The sequence below is a fragment of the Ovis canadensis genome, chromosome 10 (assembly GCF_042477335.2).
Source record: "Ovis canadensis isolate MfBH-ARS-UI-01 breed Bighorn chromosome 10, ARS-UI_OviCan_v2, whole genome shotgun sequence".
Taxonomy (NCBI): domain Eukaryota; kingdom Metazoa; phylum Chordata; class Mammalia; order Artiodactyla; family Bovidae; genus Ovis; species Ovis canadensis.
Genome location: NC_091254.1, coordinates 41193635 through 41210394, shown reverse-complemented (window position 1 = coordinate 41210394; position 16760 = coordinate 41193635).

Genomic DNA, 16760 nt, shown 5'->3' with positions numbered 1-16760 from the left:
AGACCTGAGGAGACCAAGAAAACATGAAATCTTACTGCAATATGGTGTGAGGACCCTTATCTGGATCTTGGAATAGAAAAACATCATTAGTGGGAAAATTAGTGAAATCCAAATAAAGTCTAGAATTTGGTTAAGAGTAATGTGCAATGGTGGTTTCTTAGTTTTGGTAAATATGCTGTGGGAATATAGATTATAACATTAGGGGAAACTAGAAGTGAGACAGAAGTATACAGGAGCTCTCTGTATGACTTTTGAATTTTTTTCCTGTAAATCTGAATCTATTTAAAAGAAAATGTTTATTAAATTATGTATGTATATAATTTTAATATGGCAACGAAAATCTAAATGTCACTTATAATGAATAAAATTTTATTTTTAAAAGCATTAAAACAAAACTTCAATAAATTGTTGTACCTATATTATTTTAATGAATAGATTATCTATCTATGAGAAATCATCTTTCTACCATTCTAGAAAGATGATGGTGACAGTATAATTTTCGATCTCTTGAAACAACCACATAAAAACAGATGAAGCAAAATAGTAAATACTATAGATTTATAGCAAAATTTAAAAAAATTGACAAAATTTACAGCAAATCTGATTGACATGGTATCTTCTATGAATGTTGAAATGCCAAGCAGATGGGGATGAACCACCAATAGCCACCAGAACTGCGTGAAACCAGAATCCGTGCAGGAAGAAGCAGAGGGAGCATGAAATGGATCTGAGGAGAGAATCCTAAGAGAGTCAACCAGTGTTCACTGGAAGTGTGACCAGCTAATGTGAGAAATGCACCTGATGCTGGGAGAGATCGTGCCCAATCTACTAGCGGGTGAGTGTAAGGACCCTCAGTAAGGCATAAAGGGCCAGCAGTCAGCATCCTTAGGAACATCCAGGCTCCCCAGACAGAACTACCATAGCTCCTCCATGAAAAGGCCACTAAATTTACAACAACAACAACAAAAATGCTAGAACTGAAATTATAATTGAGCAAAATAAGGACACAAAGATGAAGAAAAAGAATTTCCAAATAAAAGTCATAAGGGAGAACAAAGCCAGGAAATCTCAGAGAAAACTGCCCTACTTTTAAATACAATATGACAAAAAAGCAAACAAAACAAAACAATAGAAGAGGGTAGTCCGTGAAGTGAACATTTGTTCCACAAACCTTTCAAAAGTTCAAAAAATTATTTTCTTGAAAGTGGTCAACATAAAACAATTAATCAAAATAAAACAGGCAAAGCCATGTTGAGATCAAAAATAAGGAGCAAAATATCATATAGATATACGGACAGTTCAAAGTCATGCTGACCAAATAAAATCTGTACTTACTATTTCAAAACAAGGTAATAAACCTTCAATAATTGACATCAAAGAATAATTTAAACCAAAATCATATAAATTATGAAATGAAGTGACAGAACCCACTAAAGAATTAGAAATCATTTTAAAAAAAAGGTTATTTCAGACTATTAGACTAAAAGTCATACCAGACCACTGGAAGTGACACAGATAAAATAATGTCCTAAGAGAACCAGCAGATGAAAAGAAGGAAACATTCAAAAATCATAACAGAAATGAGAAGATAAAAAGATTCAAGAGAAAGTGACAAGTATTGATGATAAACAAACAAATCCAAACAATAGAAATCCCTGAAGAAGATGATGAAACAAGAAAATATAACAGGATGAAAGAACATAAACTATCTATATTTTTGACAGTAATGGCTGAAGCTAGACTAGGTGGTAGATAGAATGATGGTCCCCAAAAATGTTCGCCTTGTAATTCACCTTGTAATTCCTGTGAATGTGTTATCTTTCTATGGTTAAAGGGACTTTGCCGTTGTTATTAAGTCAAGGATACTGAGGTAGACAGATGAGCTGGCAATGAGTGGGAATATGCTGGAAAGGTAGAATGCTATTGTCAAAGATAAAATACCTGAAATTAGGATTATGGAGAATTGCAATCATTGGTACAGACATTCTCAACCAGAGTTCCCTGAGAGAATTAAGCTTTTATGCCCAATGTATCTAAAATATGTAAAGAATTAACTTCACTGCTATGAATTTAGAATGGTGTTAGTTACATACCATCTTTGAGAGATTTGAGAAAATATTCATTTAAATCACCTACAGCATTCTATGGATCAGACAAAGAGCCCCTTCTGAGAAAAACTAGAGGGTCTATCCATGGGAATAACTGAAATAGAAATATTTCAATAGAATAGAAAGCAAGATCATTTTTTTAAAGTTCAAGGAACAGAGAAACCAAGATACTGATGTGATCATCTGTGAGGATACTGAATTCACTAAGGTTAAGATAACAATAGTATTGAAGTTGAAATTCCTAAAAAAGAGTGACCTGGGAGTGGGAAATATAATCTCAAGATGGAAATAGAAAAGCAGGCTTTCAGGGAGGAGCAAGGAGAGAGAACTCAGCAACGAGGACAATGAGGAGGTCTGGCCACTTCCCCTCCAAGTCCAGAGGCATAACGGCTATGAAAGGGGCAACAGCCACACTGAGGGGCTGCAGGAAAGCAGTGTCCTCAGGAGAGAGTCAGTCCTTCAGCCAGAGGATGAAAAAAGCATTCAGAAGATAGATGGAGGACAGATCACGTTGCTGATTGCTGTTGTTATTCAGTCACTAAGTTGTGGGAACAACACACAATGGGTTGCTGTTTGTAACCCCATGGACTGCAGCACACTAGGCTTTCTTGTCCTTCACTATCTCCCAGAGATAGCTCAAATTCATGTCCATTGAGTCAGTGATGCTATCTCAACATCTCATCCTTGGCTGTCCTCTTCTCCTTTTGCCTTCAATCTTTCCCAGCATCACGGTCTTTTCCAATGAATCAGCTCTTCGCATTAGTTGGCCCAAGTATTATTGCCAATAACAGACCCTAATTTCTAGAGAGCACGATGGAAGGGATCAAGAACTGAGGAGGAAAGCTGGAAGGAAACAGAATAATGTATGTACAGAGCCTGCGGGTTTCTTGTTGGGAGATGATGTTTTGACCTGCGGTTTGGGGCTGCGGTGGCTGACATACAGAGGGATAAAGGGCATAATAAAATTACTTATTATGCAGGTTCACTGGAAACAGTGCTGGTGAGTGTTGTGAAGGAGGGAGAGGTGGATTTCAAGGATTCCCTGATTTGGAGAAGGTCTCGATCAGGTACGGTCTTAGATCTAGCGTCACTAACCCATGTGATTAACTAAACTTTGGAGGCTCACACACCTTTTCAAGAATCTTATGAAATGACAGATTTTCTAAAAAAAAAAATCAGATAAACTCAAAATGGTGAAAATAGTTTTAAGGTAGAGTTTTCAGAGCTAAATACACCCACATGTCTGTCTCAGCCACTTCCATCTTGGATCCATGAATTCAAGATGAGAAGATATGATTTAGATTGTTTTTTTTTTTCTCTGACAACATGATTAAATGACACATGCTAAATTTAAAGGGGACTAATTTTTTATCCTTCCTGGGAAGTTTATTTGCATTTGAACACAGACAAGCTGAAGACAAAACTTAATCCACAGGCACTATTTGGGGACAGGGAGAGAGACTGACAGATAAAGAGGGGCCCTTAAAATCCACCATCACTCACACCAAGGCAGAGATAGCATCATCATTTAAGAAAAACCCACCTGTGTGTGTGATGGTGGGGGAGTGCTTTAAAGGAACTGTACAAAGCAGCAGAAACAAATATGGGTCCTAACCTCAAAAAAATGGAAAACTTCAGACCCTAGTTTCAGCCTGAATATGCGCCTTCTCACCTCACCTCTGCTTTCAACTCTCCATTAGGGTCGTGGGTCAATCAGTTAAATTTTCTGTATTTTAGTTTCAGCACCTGTAAAGTAGGACTCATAGCATCTGCCTACAGAGAATTCAAGCTCCTCTGGTGGCTCAGATGGTAGAGTCTGCCTGCAATGCAAGAGACCCAGGTTCAATCCCTGGGTCAGGAAGATCCCCTGGAGAAGGAATTGGCAACTCACTCCAGTATTCTTGCCTGGGAAATCCCATGGACAGAGGAGCCTGGCGAGCCACAATCCACGGGGTCACAGAGAGTCAGACACGACTGAGAGGCTAACACTAACCTTGGAGATGTTGCTATTAATTCCAATCAGGGTGGTCTGTACACCTGTCTTTTTCTCTTTCCCAAAGTCCTTGGCCAAGAACAAGAGCAAAGAGAGTAAAGCAAAGACGTGTGATGGAAAAGGAGTCACAGGAAGTCACTGGCCCTCTGACCCACCGTCATCTCAGTGGAGGAGATGAGGAATGTGCTCCTTTCCCCTGGGACTTGCTTTATCTGGACCTGAGACTTCAGACGATCTACTCTTCTTGGCAGCTAAAAGCCAGGAAAATCAGTTCTCATGTTTTAAAGGCCACTGTTCATGAAGCAATTTGTGAAATGAAATGCTACATAAAAATAAGAAATGGGGTAGCTTCTGGAAAGGGAGGAAGCTAGGGTCAGATAATCTTGGAAAATGCTAGCTTCTATTTCATCAAAGCAACACACACATGTACACAATGTTAGCCCTTCAGTCATGTCCGACTCTTTGCAGCCCCATGGACTATAGCTCACCAGGTTCTTCTGTCCATGGAATTTTCCAGGCAAGAATACTGGAGTGGGTAGCCATTCCCTTCTTCAGGGAATCTTCCCAACCCAGGGATCGAACCCATGCCTCCAACATTACTGATGGCAGATTGTTTACCATCTGAGCCACCAGAGTAGCCCTAATCAACGTAAATTGGAGTTCTACATTTTAAGAGTTACTTGCACTCTTCAGAAATCACACAGAAAAGTTTCCAAGTGGTTTTCCTAAAGTGGAATCTGCAGTTTATTCAGGCCTTCAATTAATAATTTGGGTTATTTGAATTAACAGTTAAAACATCTGCTCTCACTAATTTTCCTCTTTTAATATTAAATCAAATCATAGTTTAATATCATAGATTCCAAACAGCTAAAGATTTCAAACTTCATTGGAAATCTCACCTAATTTTTAAATGACATGATTGATAGTTGTTTTCTAATGTGGAGAAATATAATTTGCATTTCTTCTTTGGTGTCAAGGTTGGAGAGCCCTTTTATTTGTCACAATGATAAACTTTGCATGCAAAATGTTACAAAGGAAGAAGCAAATTGGTAGATTGACATTTTCATCTAGTTTAACACAAACATAATTATAGGTATAAAAATCTGAAATGGAAATAAATTAGAATTATGCTCCTGCCATTTTGGATTGCGTTTCTTTTGAGCTAAAAAGAAGAGAATCCATTGACTTGAAAGGGGGGTGATATAATTGGGTATGAAGACCAATAAATGAAGAAAAAAGCTTTGAGACTTAACTGTCCACATTTTCACTCACCTACCTAGTTACAAACTTTCTGACTTTTGCATTCTAGTTGAGCTGGCATAATAAACACAACAAACCAAACCATTTGTCATCCCCATTCTGAGTTCTCTTCTTTAATTGGATTTATTTGTTTTTCAAAAGACCCATACTTCACATAGATGGAGCTCACTGGCCTTTAGCACCAACAATCTGTCATGTAGATTCCAGATCAGCCTAGGAAATTTGTCATAGAAGGCACAAGGGGATTGTTGCTGAATGGTTACCTCTTCTGTTGACATCTGGGCCTCTCCCTAGGAGGGCAGGATTTTGATTTCAAGGTCAGAGACCCTTAATTTCCTCAACTCATATTTTCTAAAAAATTCTAAATTATAAATGGAATAAGCTCGTGAACTAGGTACACTATCCTCATGTTAGATCTTGAAGTACTTTAAAAAGTTAACAGTGAGCTAGTAAATGTTAGAGCTGAGATTCTAACCTTGGTGTGCTGCACTTGAATAGTCGGTTAAGACAATCTATCTGATATCTATTATTCAGCTTTGGTGTCAACCATATACTTATACATCATTATACAAACCATCTATATTATACACACATACCATATGGGTTTTTTTTTTTTACATCATATATATTTTTGTATTATGCAGTCATATGCATAACCAAGTGAAAATGAAAGTCACTCAGCTGTGTCTGACTCTTTGCGACCCCATGGACTATACAATCCATGGAATTCTCCAGGCCAGAACACTGGAGTGGGTAGCCTTTTCCTTCTCCAGGGGATCTTCTCAGCCCAGGGATTGAACCCAGGTCTCCCGCACTGCAGGTGGATTCTTTACCAGCTGAGCCACAAGGGAAGCAGGCATAATCAAAGTGAACCTTAACATTTAGCAATAACAACAAAAATGACATGAGTTGCAATGTTAAAATTATTCAACATTAGCTAACCAGATTTGAAACCTGCTATACAATTTTACCTTACTGCGGCATTTTCCTGAGCACTATTTTGACTCTAGTTTGTTCATGATTTAGGGCTGAACACAGCAGAAAGGCTGGCAGACTGGGGACACAGTCAAGGCGCTGGAGGGAATCGGAAGGGCAGATGAAGCAGAGCCGCTCTTGGGAGCACAGAGCCCTCCTCCCTGTGCCCTCAGGTTCCAGCTTCCGTGAACAGGGAGGAGTCGTGGCTGGAGGGAGGAAGAGTGATTAATATCCTGGTGTACACCTTGACACCTCGTTTAGCTGAATCAACTCTAGTCAATTTGGGACTTTCCCTGAAGATTGAATCGTTTTTCTATTAAATGCCCAGGCTCTGTAGAAATTGCTTGGTTTCCCAGCAATAATTTGCATGTACCAGTCCCTACAGACAGTGTGCAAGGAGGAGAGAGCTCTGTAGGCACATCACAGGGCCTCCTTGCTGCCTGACGCACCACTGAGGCAGCTGATCTGGGGCAGCAATGACCTGTGTCTGTGTCTGTGTCTGGCCTTGCCCGCAAAGAGAGAAGAAAAACATACCTCCCTCCTGTAACGTCAGGATAATGTTCAGACCCTAGAGTCAGGCTGGCTGGACTCAGATCCCAGCTCTGCCAAGTGACTGTGTGACTTGGAGCAGATTGTAAAACACTTTGTCTCAACTTACTTAACTGTAAAACAGTGAGAAAAATAATAGAGCCTGCTTCTGAACTTGTTATGGGGATTAAATAAAACAACACATGTAAAGCTCTTGTAAGAGTGCCTAACACACAATAAGCCCTCAAAATATGCCCGCTATTAATTTATGCAAACTTCAGAGAGTATCCCCTCTAAAAGTCATAATATCCTACACTTTAGTAGCATGGAGAATCTCATATTCTTTCAGCAAATTCCAGATGCTATTTTCCAAAAAAAAAATACAAAAATCTTGGCAAAATCCTAGTATCATTTGTCAAGCAAAATACTTGTTACCTCTTAAAATATTTATTTTCTGTTGGAATCACCAGAATGAAGAGAAGTAAAAGAAATGGCTTGCTCTATTACCTATGCTGCCATGGAAGGAGTGACATAACTGTGATTATAAAAGTCACATACACAAGAGTTTGGCTACACAAGTCAGCTTTAAAAAGTTATCCTCCCATGTATCATTTCTCATTATATCACCCTCCTTTCAATCATCATATCATTTTGTTGTTGTTGTTTTGTTTTTGCCATGCCACATAGCTTGCAGGATCTTAGTTCCCTGACCAGGGACTGAACCCAGGCCCTGGCAGTGAAAGCTCCAAGTCCTAACCACTGGACTACCAGGGAATTCCCGGAATCACAGTATTTTTCAGCTTCTACAAAATATAGTTGTATTCAAAGGACATGCAGTTGAGCTGGGTAGGGAAAGCATGGACGAGTGACAAGCTAAATAATAAAACAAGACAACAGTCCAACAGATGTTAGATTCCAAGAAACACTGAGTGAGCATCTATCTGCAAGGCCCACTTTATGAGACTCTGGGGACCCAATATAGAGAATACGAACAGCAGAATCTATGGCCAAGAACTCAGTCTGGTAGAGGGTAAACATATAGTATATGAGTACTTCTAATTCAAGAGATACTCTGGTGAGTGCTAAAATTTAAAAAAAAAAAAGATTGTTAAATGTTAAATCAGAGTAGAAAGACTCTTATTTGAGGACATGAGAAGCATGTATGGATGAGAGAGAGGTTTGGGGAAGAGGAAAGAATGTAAATAGGGATGTGCAAACAGGGTTGCCCAGGGCAGGTCTGGACTCTTCAGTGAGAGCAGGGTATGGGGCGAAACGACATTAAAGATGGATTGAGCCACTGTATAAACAGCTTTATGTAGAAGGCTGAGAATGAGTGACTTGATTGAATCATAGAAGGTTTTTAAAAAGAATAACATAATCAGAATGTCTGTGGGAGAATAACAAACATGAGGTGTAGCAAAGATCAAAATATGAGAGTATTTGAGACCTTTCAGCCTTAGGCTGAACCTCCGTATGACCCAGGCTTCTATCACTCTAAGCTCCAAACTGGTTAATTCCTGCCCTGCCTTCATTTCAGTGCTCTGTGAGCATGCACTCAGAATGAAATAGGGTGTGGTGACTAGGGTCACTGGCTGGTGGTGGGAGAGACTGCAGACCTTAGGACCTCTATTTATCAAGTCCACAGAAACAGTGAGAACCTGTGCTGAGCAAAGCAGAATCACACAGGACATTAAAGGATTGGACTCATTTTTTTTTCCCTCCAGTTCCCAGATAATTTATTCATTCATTGGGTTTTCTGTTGGAAGGTATTAACATCATCTCAAGAATAGCACTTTTGTAGGACCTCCCTGGTGGTCCCTGGTTAGAACTCTGCACTTCCACTGCAGGGGACATAGATTCCATTCCAGTTCAGGGAATTAAGAAGACCTTGAAAGGCACACAGCATAGCCAAAAAAAAAAAAAAAAAAGCATTTTTCTATCACTTTTCACCACTTTCTTATATATTTGGGAGTAACCATGGTATGACAAGCAGACACCATTTAAGTAGTTCTATGCTTCATTTCCCTCACCTTGCATTTCCATTAAAAATCAGATAAAGTGTTTTTTTTATCAACTAAAAATGGGAATGAATATAATTAAATCTTATATTGTATAATACCATGGCATTGAAAATTTTAACTCTGAAATTCTCTATAAAATACCTATCTATTTATCTTAATCTTTGATACATTCTACTTTTTATAGTGCATACACTGTGGACCCTCTTTCTCTGGATTCCCTTTCTATCAATTGACCATTGTCTTCTTCCTATTAGGATGCACGGAAGTCTTTCAACACCTCCATTCTTTCCTCTGTCCTCTTACAAATGCTAGCTGCTGCCACAGCCTTTATTAATGGTCCTTCAGAGGGGAATCCATCTCTGCTGGCAGGCTCTGGAGCTCACGCACAATGCTGGTTTGTGCTTCTCGCATATGCTAACAAACACGCTCTTTCTTCCCAATGGATGTCACAGAATAATACATCTCTTAAGCCGAAATACGAAGCTGGCTTTACAAGCTGAGGCTGTAGATTTCCAGGTATGTTTCCTTTCTAGTGATACTATTCCTGTCCCAAAAGGCTGGGGCTTGCCCTGCATCACCTGACTGATTGTAGAAGAGTTCTACAAATTCTAGCCTCAGGCAGCCCGTCTCAGAGCTTCTGAGTGTCCTGTAAGGAACAGCTAAGGATTTCTTCCACATTTTGGCAGGAAAAGATACACTCAGGACTTATTTTCTCTTGAAAATATGTAAAACTACAAGATTCTTCAGCCTCGTGACAACAATCTCATCAAAGGCATTATGGTTTTTTAAATGAAGAGTTTGAAAATATTAATACATGTCATCAGCTGAGGCACAGTCTTCATTTTCCATCCGGAATGTTACTTTATCACAAATCATGTAAATTGACAGCTGATTGTGAATACTTTATTACTTTGATCACTGTGCAAATTGACAGCTGATCACTGTATGATCTCCTGAGGTGTGGGGAACAGGAAGTCCTGCATACAAACTTCCATGCGATTTGTATCCCATCCTCGACCCTACTCATTCCTGGGCCTTTCCTTTATCCAGCCCCATTTACTCTTACCTGTCTGCACAACAAACCCTGTCACAGATATGGATATAGGCCTGAGCACACACAGAAGCAAGTCAGCAGTGATACCTTTCTGGAGGTTATGAAAAGTGCTCCATGGAGTCCACTCCCCACCCCTAGTCCCTTCTATCTACAAGAAATAAAAAAGTATTGAGCCAAAAGAGATAAAATTTTCTAAGTTTCAGTCCAAATCTTTTGTTGGCAAAGTTTTCCATATCTCTGTACTCTGTCACTCCCCCTAATTGTTTGGTAAGGGGAGAAAGAAGTGTGTATGTATTTGGAATACATTATGCTACTGAGGACCAAACAATACTTCTTTGTCGATATCGAATACAAAACTCCTCTTTCTTATTTTCCAAAACTGATCATGATATGTTCTCATGAAACTTCTGATGGTCTTTAGTAATTGCTCCTATTCTCTATTTTCATGATTCAAGTGCAGTATTAATATTCCTAGTCACTACATATCAGCTTCTGACTGATGAAGAACAAGTGAAGTCAAGATATTCCCAGTTTTGGAGAACCTTCTACAGAAGATTCTATTTTCCAGGGGGAGCCTCCTGACCATACCCATCAGTATGTCCTTTCTACCTGACTAAAACTCTTCTTGTCCTCTCAGACTTATTTCAAGCCTCATTTACTCCAAAAAGACTTCAATAAAAATGCTTCATCCCACAGAGATTATATTATTTTCTGAAAATGTGTTACATACCACTTGGATCACCATTTGGGGCCTAATTCAATACTGCCTAATAGAGTGACTTAAGTTGGCAAATACTTGTCTTTGTACCAAGATGGTACCTTCCCCTGAGGAAGAATTGATTTATTTTTTTAATGTCCCAGTGAATCAAGAACACTTATCTTCATAGACATAGGAGATGGGAGAGCAAAGACAACTAATTGTCCCCATGATATCCCTTCTACCCTTCTTTAGTAATAGAACCCTAGTGTGTTAGCTGGTAGACTATACTTCCTAACTGTCCTTTCTTCTAGCTACAAAATGTAACTAAATTCTGTCCAATAGACATAAATGATGTGTAGCTAATAACAGCTCCTTAAGATATGTCCTCATCTTTATCTCCAGAACCTGTGAATGATACCTGATTTGGAAGAAGGGTCTTTACAGCTGTATTAAGACTCTTGTGATGGAGACATTATCCAGGATTATCTGAGGGAGCCCTAAATCCAGTCACTGAAAGTGAAAGTGAAGTCACTCAGTCGTGTCTGACTCCTTGCGACCTCCTGGACTGTAGCCCACCAGGTTCCTCCATCCATGGGATTCTCCAGGCAAGAGTACTGGAGTGGGTTGCCATTTTCTTCTCCAGGGGATCTTCCTGACCCAGGGATTGAACCCAGGTCTCCTGCATTGCAGGCAGACGCTTTAACCTCTGAGCCACCAGGGAAGCCCTAATCCAGTCATTAGCGTCCTTATAAGAGAGAAGCAGAGGAAGATTTAACACACATAAAAGGAAGGTAATATGACAACCTTCGGAGAAGGCAATGCACCCCACTCCAGTACTCTTGCCTGGAGAATCCCAGGGATGAGGGAGCCTGGTGAGCTGCCGTCTATGGGGTCGCACAGAGTTGGACACGACTGAAGCAACTTAGCGGCAGCAGCAGCATGACAACCTTTTGTTGACAAACCTTTGCTGGTACTGAAGACAGCAGAAGACAGAAATAGAGATAGGATTACCCAGAGACAGAAGACCATTTGGTTTAATAAGGTGATCCAGGTGACATATACAAGAGAGCCACAAGGTTTTTGAAAATATTATACCACGAGAAAGACTGCCATCTTGAAAGGGAAAGAGATGGAATAAAATGTAAGAATGGTTGGATGATTCCTAAAAATTCTACAGAGAGAAAAAAGACTGAGGAAAACTAGTCATCTTCAAGCATATATTATACTTCAAGAAAACGAGAGAATGATTCATAACAGAGGCACAGATGCAGACGCAGATCTTCTCACTAGAAATAATCTCTTCTCTCTCTAAATCCTCTTGCAGATTTTGTTACTTGCTATATTGTTGGTGTGATGTCATTGCTGACCTTATCTATTCCAAAGAATATAAGCATATAAAGGGAAGAATCTATTGACTGTTTGCTGTATTTTTACTGTATTTACCACAGTGCTATAAACAATGTAGACAGTCAAAATTTATATATATCAAACGGAAAGTGTTTCTTATTTCTGGATTACAGAGACAATGTCTTGATAATTCCCCCAAAATACGTGTTACCTCATGCGGTTTTCCTAAAGAAATTAAGAAAGTTTCAACTTATTGATTCAAGATGGCACTGCAGGCAAAAGTCAAGACGGAATGAGAGCCATGTCTTGAAAGTGCTGATGCAGGGTTAGAATTATCAAGTATCCCATCTTCTTACTGAACCCTGAAAAAAATCTGCAGTTGCAAGTAGTTATAAAAATCCATCTCACTGAGAGAAAGCATTCTTTTTTGTAATGCCTTAAAAGGTTTACTGAGAAGAATAAAGTTAAATATAACCACGACTAAACTTAAGTGTGGTTTGGCAATGCACATGCAGAAATAGCACTAAACCAACAATGGAATGGTATCACTGCTGACTCTCATGCAATGCTGACAAAGGCGGCAGCTGACAGCAAATATGAGAACTGATGTCAGCAGAAGATGCTGACCCTTTAAGCCTGAAGCCGTCACAGGTGAGAGGGCTGCATGCTGGAAGTGTATTCCTTTAGAGGAAACATTATGTTCAATGTTTCCAAATCCCAGTTCACCCAGGTCATTCCAGGATAATCAAGGTCTCATTTGCCATGAAATTGAAAAGAAACACTGCCACATACAGAACAATGAGGAACAAATCATGAGGTGCTTCCTGGGTAACAGGAGAGCGTGGACTGAAGACCATGAGCTCAAGGAAAGCAGTTTGGGGAGGGTCTTAGAAATTGTGAGTGTGCACACTCAGCGGCTCAGTTGTGTCTGACTCTTTGCCACTCCATGGACTATAGCCCACCAGACGCCTCTATCCATAGGATTTTCCAGGCAAGAATACTGGAGTGGGTTGCCATTTCTTACTTCAACGGATCATCCTGACCCAGGGATTGAACCCTTGTCTTCTGCATCTCCATCTTGGCCAGGGGGATTCTTTATCACTAACGCCATATGGAAAGGAAATGCCAACCCACTCCAGTATTCTTGCCTGAAAAATCCCAAGGACAGAGGAGCCTTGTGGGCTACAGTCCATAGGCTTGCAAAGAATCAGACACAACTGAACCACTGAGCACGCACTTAGAAATTAGTTCAACACCCCCAAATTGTGGTTTATCTTCACAAGTAATCTTCAAGACAGTGACTCTTGTCCCCATCTTATAAATGAGAAATTCAAGGCTCCGAGATTAAGTAAGTTGCCTCAAGTAATTATTTAATTAGACACAGAGAAGCCTTCAAATCATTGTCTATATGGCTCAGTCATGTTAGTAACATCCTATTAGAGCTTTTGTGCTTCACCCACCTTCAGCATGTTTTCCAGTTTGGGGCCTGTGATTCTAATGACAAAGAATAAAGAGAGCACCTTCATATTTAACTAAAATTTTCCATTTATAATGTAGTATTTAAGACCACTATTTTAATCTAATTATAACCTCTGATAATAAGTTAAGCTTTATTCCCTTTGCTTTACATATTTCCTTTCTTACATTCTTTCTTGCTTTCTTTCCCTCTTTCCCTTCTCTCTCTCTTTCTTTCTCCCCCTTCTCTGTTTCTTGTAACATTTTCATCAACAGATATTCCAAGAGACCTTAAAAATAACCACTTTTATAGATGAAACAAGGAGCCATTATTTATTCTCAATTAATAGTTGAATTATACCAATAACAAGGTTTTGGCACTTTTTTCACAGAGAAAAGCTATGCTGGGTATGGTAACCCTTTGCATCAGGCATACTGTTTCTTGAAATATCAGATTAGCCACAGATGATATTCTAAATATCATCAGTGACCAACATCTTCCTTGACTGACTTCTCCATTTCACCAAAAACTGTTGTCTGCTTCTTAAAATGCATTCTTCTCTTGACCTCTACCTGGTTCTTTGCTAAATTTACCATTGGAAGCACCCCTTGTTTATCTAAGCTCTAAATGTGGGAGTTCTCAGAACTTGGTCCTTGACACTTTTCTTTATATAAAATAGAGGAAGAGGATCTCATTTTACTTCTAAGACTTAAATTACTATATCATGTATAACATATATTCCTAAATTTTATTCCTAAGATAGCCTTTCTTTTAGACACATAACTGCAACTTCTCATTCTGTTTCCTCATAGACGTCCCACATATAACCTAATTTAATCTATCTGGATCTAAATTTTTGAGATTTTTTTATCCCCAAATATGCTTCAATTCCACAGTTTCTTGCAAGTATTCCTGACAGCAGTCTAGCTGTCATACCCACCCGACCCCTATATTTGATCAAGCACCAAGTTCCCAATTTATGAACACTTAGAAAACAGTCAGAGGTGATTTTTCTCACTTAAAATATCTGGAGGTAGGCACTGTTGGCATTGGATCAATGGCTTAATAATATCAGGACCAGCATTCTTTCTTCTTGCTACTTCATTGCTGAAAGATGGCTACTTCTGTTCTAGGCCTTATACACCCGTCTAAGGCAGGAATAAGAGGGAAAAACATAACTACCCTCTCTGCAACTTTTATCAGGAACACAAATGCTTTCCTGGAACCTTCACAGTATTCTTCTGCTGATGTTCCCCCATCCAGAACTGACTGTGGCCCTTGTCTCTCTCACAGCTAAGAGGGAGCTACATGTAAGAAGCAAAGCAGAAGGTGATGAGGAAGTGATGGGGCAGATGGCAGGTTTGCACTGAAACAAGGTCTGTTGGATTTTCTTTTGCAAAGGTCTGGTCTTTCGTATCTTTCAGGCGTGCAGGATATTCTCTGCTTGCCCTCTGAATCAACCCTCTGTCCTTGTCATCCTGCTCTCTGCCCTGGGAGTCTGAGCATGGGGGCTTACGGGGGTAGAGACAGGGGAAGGCACAGAATTCCTGAGAGTGACCAGAGAGAGAGGTCTGCCTGGGCTCCCTCCGCGCCAGACCTTGGCTAACATCAGTGCTTTTCTCCGCTCCAGTTTCTGCCAGACGGCCCAGGCCTACGGCTGAGCTCTCTTTTGGCTTTGATAACCATGCTCTCCCCTTGCCCCCCCAGGCCATGGGATGGTGAGGGTGCACCCTGCCCTGCCCCTGTTTCTGGCTCTTCAGTGAGGACCATCAGGAGTCTGTTTCTCCGACCAGCGCTGCTCCTTTGTAAACAGCCCCTTCACTGAGCCTTCTCCAATCACCCCTTCTGAGTGAGCCATCTGTTTCCTGCTCAATATAGTAATCAACACTGTAACTTCATATTATTCTTATTATTAATGACAACACCACACCCTATACAGAATGATATGAAAGCTGGCTGGATGTGGGTGTGGAAACGGGAGACTCACACAAGGCCCTGCTGTTCAGAAATGTGGTGCTAGCAAGGCCGTGGATTGAAAAAAATGCCTTTGAAATTCCCATTCTTTCCACCAAATTCTTCGTGACCACTGAAAGGGCAGAAAATACATCCTTCCAGTAATTTGTCTTCAACTTAAAACATTAACTATCAATTTTTCTTATGCACCACCCCAGACTTGTCAGAGGACTCCTGCGCAGGAGAAGGAAAGCAAGGGATTTAGCACCATGTAGGGTCAAAGGTGCAGCTGGACACTGGCTGTAGGGCGTCATCCTAAGGAATGGAGCAAATAAACCTCTCAAATGTGTGAACACAGAGGAAAGGGCTTTCCTTCCACTCCTCAGGAGTTATATAGTATTCCTTTTGGAAACTCAAGATTTTCAAAATTTCCTGAAGCTTTTATGACACTCCTTTCTATTATTCTCTGCAAATCAGTTGACCCTGAAATTACTTGACCATATGTGTGGGGTCTTGTCTGGCATCTCTATTCTGTCATGGGTCTGCCAGTGGGTTTATCTCCACATATGGCTTCTTTCTTCTTCACATCCTTTAATGGTCTCTTGGGTTAAAAGGAGGTTTGCTCCTTGTGTTCCAGATTTGAATGTGCTAGAAATAGAGGAGGCCAGGGATCCTGATGAATTTGTATATGACTTTTCCTACCCATCTATTACTGCCGGCTATTAATTAGATCTAGATTTTATGTTTTCTCCCCACCTTCATGTTTTGCATATTATTATTAATGCCCATATTTAAAAGTAAAATATAACAGGTACACATCTGGAACTTCAATGCCTCATCCTCTGGTTACTATGCACCAGCCCCTCCCTATTTGCTATATGCTCCCCCTTCCCAAGCCAAAGTTTTAAATTTTAATGTAAAAGTCTGTGTCTTTGTGACTACTCTAGATGTAACAGTATCTAGGGTTTTTTGAGGGGGGAGACAGGAATAAAATAGTTTGTCGAGAATCATATACATGCTGTAATAAGAATTTTAAAAGCACAATTATTATGAAAATATTTTCATAGGTTTCTCTACCCAGGAATAAATAAGTTATCTTTCCGTAAGGCATTTATTAATATGCTGATGAAAATTTCTGGATACAGTACTGACAGTCACAATAATGAAATCCATGAGACTAATTATACTGTTACCCTCCTGCAGTATCTTAGATTTAATTTAAATGACTCACAGCCACAAAAGTATAAACCTTATTGCACTGGTATGATAAAGTATAGTTTTTTTAAGTGGGAAGGACTTTATAAAGAAAGTTTGAACATTATTTATAGATAAAGCAGGGTTATCCTTCAATATCTGTATTCTACT